We start from the raw sequence: 8529 nt of genomic DNA on the forward strand, positions 1-8529 counted from the left end.
AATGCTGCTCGGGCCAGCTCCATTGCCAGGGAGGTCCTTGGATTAGGACGCTGCTGGGTGTTGTCTTTGCCTTCACGCTCCTCCCAGCTTTGGACTGATTGCCTTGTCTCTCAGCTCAAACTTCGTTGAGGACGCGGTAGGGAAAAAGCAAGTGCGGAGAGGGTTGTATCTCCCCCGGTTTGAGGGGAAAAAAAAAGGATTGTTCTGTCTCCCCGTCGGGGAATCGAACCCCGGTCTCCCGCGTGACAGGCGGGGATACTAACCACTATACTAACGAGGAGTTAGATGTATAAAGGTTGTCTCCCCGTCATCACGTGCTACCACCTCAGCTGCCGCGGGCTCCTGACCTGCGGGTGACGCCTGGCCTGGCCCCGGGCCGGGGCAGGGTGGGGAGAGGCGCCGGCCCGGCTCGCACACTCTGTCCCCTCATGACTGCCCAAATCCAGCTTCCTGTTGGGGAGTATCGCGTTCCTTTCCGTGTTACCCCTTCGCCCCTAAAACAAAATAAAGTGATCCTCTGCTAAGTCAGCGATGTGCTCATGTCCAAGGGAAGGAGAAGAGAAAAGAGAGAAAAAAAAAAAAAAAACCTGGCCCGTACGGGGATCGAACCCGCGACCTTGGCGTTATTAGCACCACGCTCTAACCAACTGAGCTAACCGGCCAACTCATCTAAAACGTCCTCAGGATTAGAACCCGAGGCACTCCCACGAATGTGCCGTGGCTGCAGCCGCTGCCGAGGGCCGTTCTGCAGCATTACCGTGATGGCCCTTCCTAGACACCGCTTCGGCGAGTTGTTTCATGGAGCCGTGGTACAGCAGCAAGGGCACTAACTGGGATAACGAGCATTCCTAAAAAATTTAGATTTTTCACACCTTTCATTTTTCTTTGCCTGCTCCCTCCGCCGGTACGCGGGGGGCAATTACCGGCGGCACGGAGCGGCTCGGCTCAGCTGCACCCCGCACACGGACGCGCACCTCCCGGCGGGGCAGCAGCACCACCGCAACGAACCGCCGCGCTTTGCAGGAACCATTCCCGACCCCTCCCTCTCTCCCTCCTTTTGGCCACGCCGCGGCGGGGATGCGATGGTAAGAGTGATGGGTCAATTTCCCCGGTGATGGGTCATTTGGATCACTTGTGAAATCAAGGCATTGATTAGAAAAATGCAGAAAATATTTCAGAATTAAATACCTCTGAGTCAGTGAAAAAGCTGTAGAGGAAGAGGACATCATGACATTCCCAGCCCTTCCCTTCACAAACCATCAGTATGAGTGCTAAGTTGAGCTCTTCTCCTTTGTTGTTTCATTTGCCACTAACACGACCTATCATTAAATACATCAATAAAAAACATACTAGGAAGCCAAATATAAGGTAATATCTGCATAGAGGAGCATATATAAAGGTATCATGACAATAAAAGAGCTTCCTCAAACCCTGGGCAACATTTAAGAGAGATGTTCCCACACGCTGCAGAAGAAGATCCCAAAGCTGCCACTAAAGCAATGACCAATACATGGTGTGAGGAGATGGTCACAGGATCATACAAAAAAATACATGGAGTAAGGAAGGAAAAGGACAGAAATCCGATAGAAAAAAGGGCAGAAAACTTCAGATGTGGGGCTTTTTAGAATAAAGACTTCAAAACTGAAAAGGTATAATTTACCACTGACATGCTGGGTGGGCCTTAAAAAAAAGTGGGCAGTCCACAGAAAAAATATTTTATTAGCTGCAGGAACTGGAAGAATCTGCACAAAGTCACATACCTAAAAAAGCAACCCTGATGTAGTCTAAATTCAACAGGTGCTGTTTTTCTTTCCTTAAGTAGCAGCATTCAATCACTAATACCGTGGGACGCCAAGACTGTAGGCTTTCCTCCATCAGAGACCACAGTCCTCAGGAAGCAGATCAAAAAATTTTAGGAAACAGGACTGAAGCAATAGAATCACTCCAGAGGCAAGATGAAGAGTGCCTGTTGTAAGCAGAACATGGATTTTAAACTCCATCTCATGCTTTCTCAAAAACACTTTCTCAAAAACACTTCTAATGGATTTTGTTAGAATTTCAAGCTCAAGAAGCATCATGGCAAAGACAACAGTCAGAGAAGAGAGAGGCTGTAAGGTCACTTTGTGTTTCTGCTGTTGTGAGTAGACCTCATCTCACTGTAAAATAATTTCAGAGCCACTGGGACCAGACCTTTTCCAGAGCAGATTGCCCAGTAAAGAAAGAACAACTGCAAATTTGTGTACCAGGAGCCAGAAGATGCAATGCAACTGCAATGAAACCTGGTGTCTTTCTGCAGGAGAAGGGATTGCAGCCCTAAGTCATTACCAACCCTGAACCTTTTTTATTAGGTTATCCCTAATTTATTGATCACTCAGTCCATTAAAATACGATTTTCTAAGAAAATTATGAAATATCTATTTCACTATTTAAAAAATGCAAGAAGCACATTTTGTTTTGCTGCAGTATATAGCTATTGTATCATTAGAGTTCAAAATACATTTCCAAATACATTTCCCAGTCTTTCAAGATAAGAAGGATGCCTAGGGAGAGGTTTACATTATTTTTTCTTTCTGGAGTAAGAAATAAGTAATTGTCTTGTCAAATGTTGCATCAGGAATGTACAGGTGAAAGATGGTGAATCTTTGATGACAGACATTTGTCTAAATGCAATACTTAGAATTACATGTTTGAAATGCCTGTTTCCTTTTCCCTTCCCCAAGGAGTCAGATTTAATAAACTTAATACTTTCAACATCTTTCCCGGGAAAAACAACTATTCCAAGAAAACCACATAAGCAGCACTAGTCCAGGAATGAGGAAGTAAAGGATGACATTTACTTTCCCTCTCTTAATTATGGTACATTGCAGGTAAGAGATCATGTTCATAAAACTAATTTTTGAACTTCAGTTTAGCCAAGAACTCTTCTATCATATAATGTTTTTAATCAGCTTTCTAATTAATTGTTTTTAATCAATCATAAGAAGTGTACTACTCATAAACAGTGTGATTTTCCTCTTTAACCAGCAAGCAGCAAAGTTTTTTTACAGACTGCTATAGTTAGAATAGATTGGGAAAATCACTGAAATGTTTTAGGTTTTGCTAAACTAACCCTGATGAGCTTCAGTGAACAAAGCCTGGGGGAGAGAAGTATTGCTACACCTGGAATGCAGAATTTATAGCCTTCTAGGACATGTTGCAGGAACCAGAAGTTAAAGAAGAAACTAACAAAGACAATTCAGCATTTGTGCTGGAAACGTCTTATCAGGGAAAAAGATAGTAAAAAGACTGAAAATACGCATAATGAGAAATCTAAAACCAACAGAATATAGAATACTGTTTACTGAAAATAATTATATCGTTTATAACCAGTGGACATTAATTTCTTCATTTGATAAAAGTGTATAAATAAGTGAAAAGTTTTGAAAGTGGCCCTGCATCTAGGCAGGCAGAGCTATATCCATGCAGGCTGGTGCTGTGAACAAAGCAATGCCCACTTTCTAATACTAAAACATAGTGCTGGATTTATCCTGACGCTTTCGGTGACAGGTGGAGCAAAACGATTCATGTACATGGCAGAAACTGTTCACAAACGTGCCTTAAAAACGCCAGCTTCTGATGACAGCTTTCTGTGGGTTCCTTGAAGTGATAAGCGGAATAAATAAATAGACTCCATAACCTGGGGTAGTTATGAAGTGGGTATGTATGTCAGCGCCCGGCACAAGTGAGATAGCTCTCCAAAACTTGTGCCCCAAGCCTCAGTCTGACCCACACCTTTATTCTCAAAGATGTTCCATATGTAATACATTGCACAACTTTTTCATGCATATTCAACCCCTGGCCCCACCTGTCCTCGCCTCTCACGCTAAGTCCACGCCCTTCTGGGCACGCGTGGTTTGCTGTGGTGGTCGCACGGGGGTCTCTCGGTGGTCCTGAGGCTGAAGACTGTGGTCTTCATGGCTAACTTTTGAACTTTTCCTCTCTGCGCGTGCGCTTTTGGTCCTTTGGTGCTTATCTGAGTACGTCTGTCAGTCTTGATAGGCTTGGAGACAGAGGAGCTTCTTTATCTGGGCTCTTTGCCTCTTCTGGTATTGTTCTTTATGCAAGAAGCTTCAGAAATTTGCATTTTCCTATGCCCTTTGTACCAGGCAGAGGTTTCTTAAGGAAAAGGTTAAAATTCAACACATAACTCTACAAGCTAAATTATAAATGCTTAATTCATTTTGTTAACTTAACTCTAAAAATCTCTGTTTCATCCTGATACCTCCCAAACTGTGTAACGCTACAATAAATCGTATTTTTAAATTGCTATCTGCCCCCTCCCTTTTTGTTATCGGAAGCAATTACACAGTGCCAGCTTTACCGCCTTTTTAAGCAAGAAAAACCCAACTACCCCAGGGAGACTATCTGAAAGCTGCGAATGTAATCCACGCCTCTCATGATGGCAGACAACCCGTTGATGGATTTGGGGTCAGGGGGTGGGTTTCCCTGTCAGCCATACTCTTCAAATCCGCTCCGTGAGGTGGGACTCACCGTAAACCTCGTGTTCAAGCTCAGAGAGCAAGGGAAACGCAGGAGGCCGCGGGTCGCAGGTAGTTGCGAAAGCCTCGGTGGGGTCTCCCTTCGTGCCCGCACGGGCAGCGCGGACAGCTCCCTGACAGCACTTGGAGCACCGCCATTTCCCTTCAGGCGCTTCACGCCCTGCAGGTTGACACCAGGCACCAGTTGTTGAGTGTGCTCCTCGTTAGTATAGTGGTGAGTATCCCCGCCTGCCTCGGGTTTAATTCCCCGGCGGGGAGGCGGATGTGCCATTTTTGCCGCGCCATCGCCGCTTTATACTTTTCGCCGGTGAGATACCCATCGATCCCCTTACTACCGGAAACATGGCTGGAGGAGCGTGGCAGGAAGGCACCGCGGCGGTGGCGCCGGGCGTTGGGCGGCCGTGATCGTATAGTGGTCAGTACTCTGCGTTGTGGCCGCAGCAACCTCGGTTCGAATCCGAGTCACGGCAGGAAAGATTTTTTTTTTTTTTTTTTTTTTTTTTTGTTGTTTTTGTTTTTGTTTTTTTGTTTTCCCTGCCTCCCTGCCGCCGTCGTTGTCTGAGAGCGCCTTAGCCGGGACGGGGCAAGGTGACTTCGGTCCTCTCGATCCTGGCTACGGGGTGGGTACGGCCGGGACCCGTCCCTGGGCGGGAGTGGTTTGAGACCGAGAGCGCTAAAACGGCAAGAAAAAATAAAGGCTAAAAAAAAACCTAAAAAAAAAAACCAAAAAAACAAACCCAAAAACAAACAACCAACCAAAACCACCAACCCAATCAAAAAGCCTAGTAGCCCGTACGGAGATCGAACCTGCGACCTTGGCGTTATTAGCTCTACGCGCTACCCAACTGAGCTAACCGGCCCACCATGTGAGTTCCTTCACGGGGTTAATTGACAGCCTATCAGCTGCTTCGGCCCGCCTCCGCCTGTGGGGCTTGGGCGGCTGTTCCAAGACTCGTGCGCAAATCCCGGCGCCCCTCGGCGGGGGCGGCGCCTAGTTGGGAACGCGCCAGGGGGAAACACTGGAAAGGGTGAGGGAACGGAGCCGCCGCTCGAACAGGGAAATGCAGAAAACCAAAACAAATATGTATACGGTAGTCGTGGCCGAGTGGTTAAGGCGATGGACTAGAAATCCATTGGGGTTTCCCCGCGCAGGTTCGAATCCTGCCGACTACGAGGAGCTTCTTTTCCTAATTCTGAATGCTGTTCTCTCTCTTTGGTGTTCCAAATCTGCTCGCTGTGATAAGTTAGAAAAGACTCTTTGTTCATCAAGACGGAAACGAGAAGTCTTGTGTAGATAACAGAAAACCGCCAGACAGAAACTAGCTAGTATGTTGGTTACTTAAGCTGATTGTGTAACTAGAATTTAGGTGCATATAACATATAACCTTATATGGAAAAGATCATTACAAGGCAGTGGACTTTCACCGAAGAAGAAGAGAGGAGCCTTCGTCAAACGACCACCAGAGAGTAGAAGACGACCCCCTAGCAACGGAGGGTTCAAGCGCAGAGTACACTCAGAGATACCGCAGACACGGAAGAAAGAGAGTATAAAAAGACTCTGGGGAGGGGGAAACGGTGTGAGCCGTTTGCGGAGCGGTAACTCCCCGGCTGCACCCAGCGCTGTTTGCTTGCCATCGCTTGCTGTAATCAATAAAATTCTGATTGACTCTTGAAAGGCTGAACAAATTATTCGCCTCAATTTATAACACTCGCTGTTTGCCTTTTTTATTTTTTTGGACACGATAAAAAATTTCATCAGTAAGAAATAAAGAAAACGAGGAAATTCGGAGCCACTCCCTGAGAGCCCCAGCTCAGAGCGGGGACCCACCAGCAGGGAGGGGATGCCCCCGGGAGCGCTACCGCCCTTTTGGGCAGGACGAGGCGGGGCTGGCCGCGGCCCACCCGGCGCCGTGGCTTAGCTGGTTAAAGCGCCTGTCTAGTAAACAGGAGATCCTGGGTTCGAATCCCAGCGGTGCCTGGGTTATCCTCCGTGTTCCCCGCCGGTTTATTTTGGGGGAGCCGCTGCTGTCCCCTGGCCGGGCTTCTTCCCGCTCTTCCCGTGCCCGCAGTCGCCCAGCGCGGCCCCAGTGGCTTGTGTCTGCTTTGTAGCGGCATAAGATGAGCAGGGCGCCGATCGTTTTCGTCACTTCTCCCGCAGAGACGGAGGGGTCCCCCGGTACCCAGCTGCGGCCCCCTCGGTGGGCGTCCTCTAGCGTGGACTGGGATGTCAGCCCGTGTCGTTTCCTACAGGAAATCGGGCTGTGCCCTCCTGCAGGTCAGCCCTAGACAACGCCTTTCCTTCAGCCCCTCGCTTCCTCACGTCCGGCTGGACACCGTCCTCCCCAAGAATCAGCCCCGGCTAATCAAATCGGAACTGCAGCGGTGGCGGCTCTGTAGGCGATCACGGTAGGGTGTGGGCGCATCCAAAAGGGCGGAGGTCTCTCCCGTTTCTGCTGATCGGCCCAAGGAGTGTGGAAAGAACCCGCACCAGCATCCACTAAAACGGGGCGAGGCCCAAAAGATAAATGGCCCGTACGGGGATCGAACCCGCGACCTTGGCGTTATTAGCACCACGCTCTAACCAACTGAGCTAACCGGCCCTTCCGTAGTGGCTCTTCCAGCATTGTATATGTCAGACTATAGCCAGGCCGACATTGAGTATGACCCTTGTGATCACCGCGGCGCCGGTCCCAACCGGGCCGAACCTTTCCGCGACGACATCGCCTGCGCCAAACGGAGACACAAATGCGTGGGCACCACGCGTGTTCCTGGCGCACTTCCCGCCTCCGCTCGCACACCCGCGGCTGCGCAGGGATGGGGCCACGTCCGCGCCAACCCGCGTTTAGCAGCACCACGCATCAAAATAGCACCGCACGGGGCACAAGAAAAGGCGGGGAAAAAAAAAAAAAAAAACAAGTGTCAGGAGTGGGATTCGAACCCACGCCTCCAGGGGAGACTGCGACCTGAACGCAGCGCCTTAGACCGCTCGGCCATCCTGACTGCTTAATGCTGTTTTCGGCCGGCCCAATTCAGTTCCGTCATATCCCGCAGTTTCCCTGAACGTGTATGAAATAAGCGTGTATCCTTTATAGCCCCTTAAGAGACGAGGCAGCGGCAGAGCGACACCGGGGTAGCAGGGCACCCCAGCTGCCCCTTGCAGCCTCCAAGCACTGTATAAACACACCTGACAGACCACCCTGAAACACCATTCAGCAGTAGGAACCACTGTTCTGTCACCCCCTCAGTGACCATAGGTGAAGGGTGCTCTCAGCCCTCCACAAGAAACCAAAGATTTTTGGGTTACAAAGACCTGGTTACATTAGAGCAGTCCAGAGACCTGGACTAACACAGTTTTGCTCAGATCTGTAGGTAACTGTGCAAACCAAAGTCACTTATTTATTATTTAAAATAATTTGACTTTGAATACCAAAACCACACATTCACATCACTTTGCAGCAGAAATTTGCCAGTTCATGAGATGACAGCTAAAGGTAGCTGCTAGACCTTCAACTTCAGAATTTCCTTAAAACTAATAGTCAGAAAAAATCCCCACAACAATTAGAAACTCAAGTTCTGTTTCACAGAAAATGAAGTATTTGTGGTGGTGGAACAGCAGGCCAGAGGCCTTACAAACTGAACCCTGACTTGAGCCAACAGAAGCTGTGAGAAAGCTGACAGCTCTTCATGAGAACAGAATGCTGCAGCAGTGGAAAACAACTTGCTTTCCCTGAGAAAGAACTCTAGGACTGTGAAAAACACTAGCCACCTGTATAAACTGGTTTTGCAACTGTTAGGTAGAAAAATGAAAACAACATGTCACAAACAAGTCTTTCTGCATGTACACACCAGGGGATCAAGTGACCAATCAATACAGGGTAACAACTTGTTGTTATAGACAGGGGATAGACACAAGGTGTTCTTTAAAACTCTATATAAAGAGACACAGAAATAAACAGACATCTTCTTTTGCTCCATGTAAAGTGTATCCCAC

At 48.2% G+C, this 8529-nt stretch overlaps 7 non-coding genes across 7 annotated transcripts; 3 read left to right on the forward strand and 4 right to left on the reverse strand.

Annotated features, from left to right (window-relative positions):
* Positions 1-208: 208 nt before the first annotated feature.
* On the reverse strand, positions 209-280 carry TRNAD-GUC (transfer RNA aspartic acid (anticodon GUC)). Its single transcript has one exon. It is a non-coding gene; the product is annotated as a tRNA-Asp (tRNA).
* Positions 281-588: 308 nt separating this feature from the next.
* TRNAI-AAU (transfer RNA isoleucine (anticodon AAU)) lies at positions 589-662 on the reverse strand. The gene has a single exon. It is a non-coding gene; the product is annotated as a tRNA-Ile (tRNA).
* A 4274-nt stretch (positions 663-4936) lies between these two features.
* On the forward strand, positions 4937-5008 carry TRNAH-GUG (transfer RNA histidin (anticodon GUG)). Its single transcript has one exon. It is a non-coding gene; the product is annotated as a tRNA-His (tRNA).
* Positions 5009-5629: 621 nt separating this feature from the next.
* On the forward strand, positions 5630-5711 carry TRNAS-AGA (transfer RNA serine (anticodon AGA)). The gene has a single exon. It is a non-coding gene; the product is annotated as a tRNA-Ser (tRNA).
* Positions 5712-6442: 731 nt separating this feature from the next.
* TRNAT-AGU (transfer RNA threonine (anticodon AGU)) lies at positions 6443-6516 on the forward strand. Its single transcript has one exon. It is a non-coding gene; the product is annotated as a tRNA-Thr (tRNA).
* A 548-nt stretch (positions 6517-7064) lies between these two features.
* TRNAI-AAU (transfer RNA isoleucine (anticodon AAU)) lies at positions 7065-7138 on the reverse strand. The gene has a single exon. It is a non-coding gene; the product is annotated as a tRNA-Ile (tRNA).
* Positions 7139-7455: 317 nt separating this feature from the next.
* Positions 7456-7538, reverse strand: TRNAL-CAG (transfer RNA leucine (anticodon CAG)). Its single transcript has one exon. It is a non-coding gene; the product is annotated as a tRNA-Leu (tRNA).
* Between the last annotated feature and the right edge of the window lie 991 nt (positions 7539-8529).

Source organism: Vidua macroura, chromosome 2 (assembly GCF_024509145.1).
Source record: "Vidua macroura isolate BioBank_ID:100142 chromosome 2, ASM2450914v1, whole genome shotgun sequence".
In the NCBI taxonomy this organism is placed as follows: Eukaryota; Metazoa; Chordata; class Aves; order Passeriformes; family Viduidae; genus Vidua; species Vidua macroura.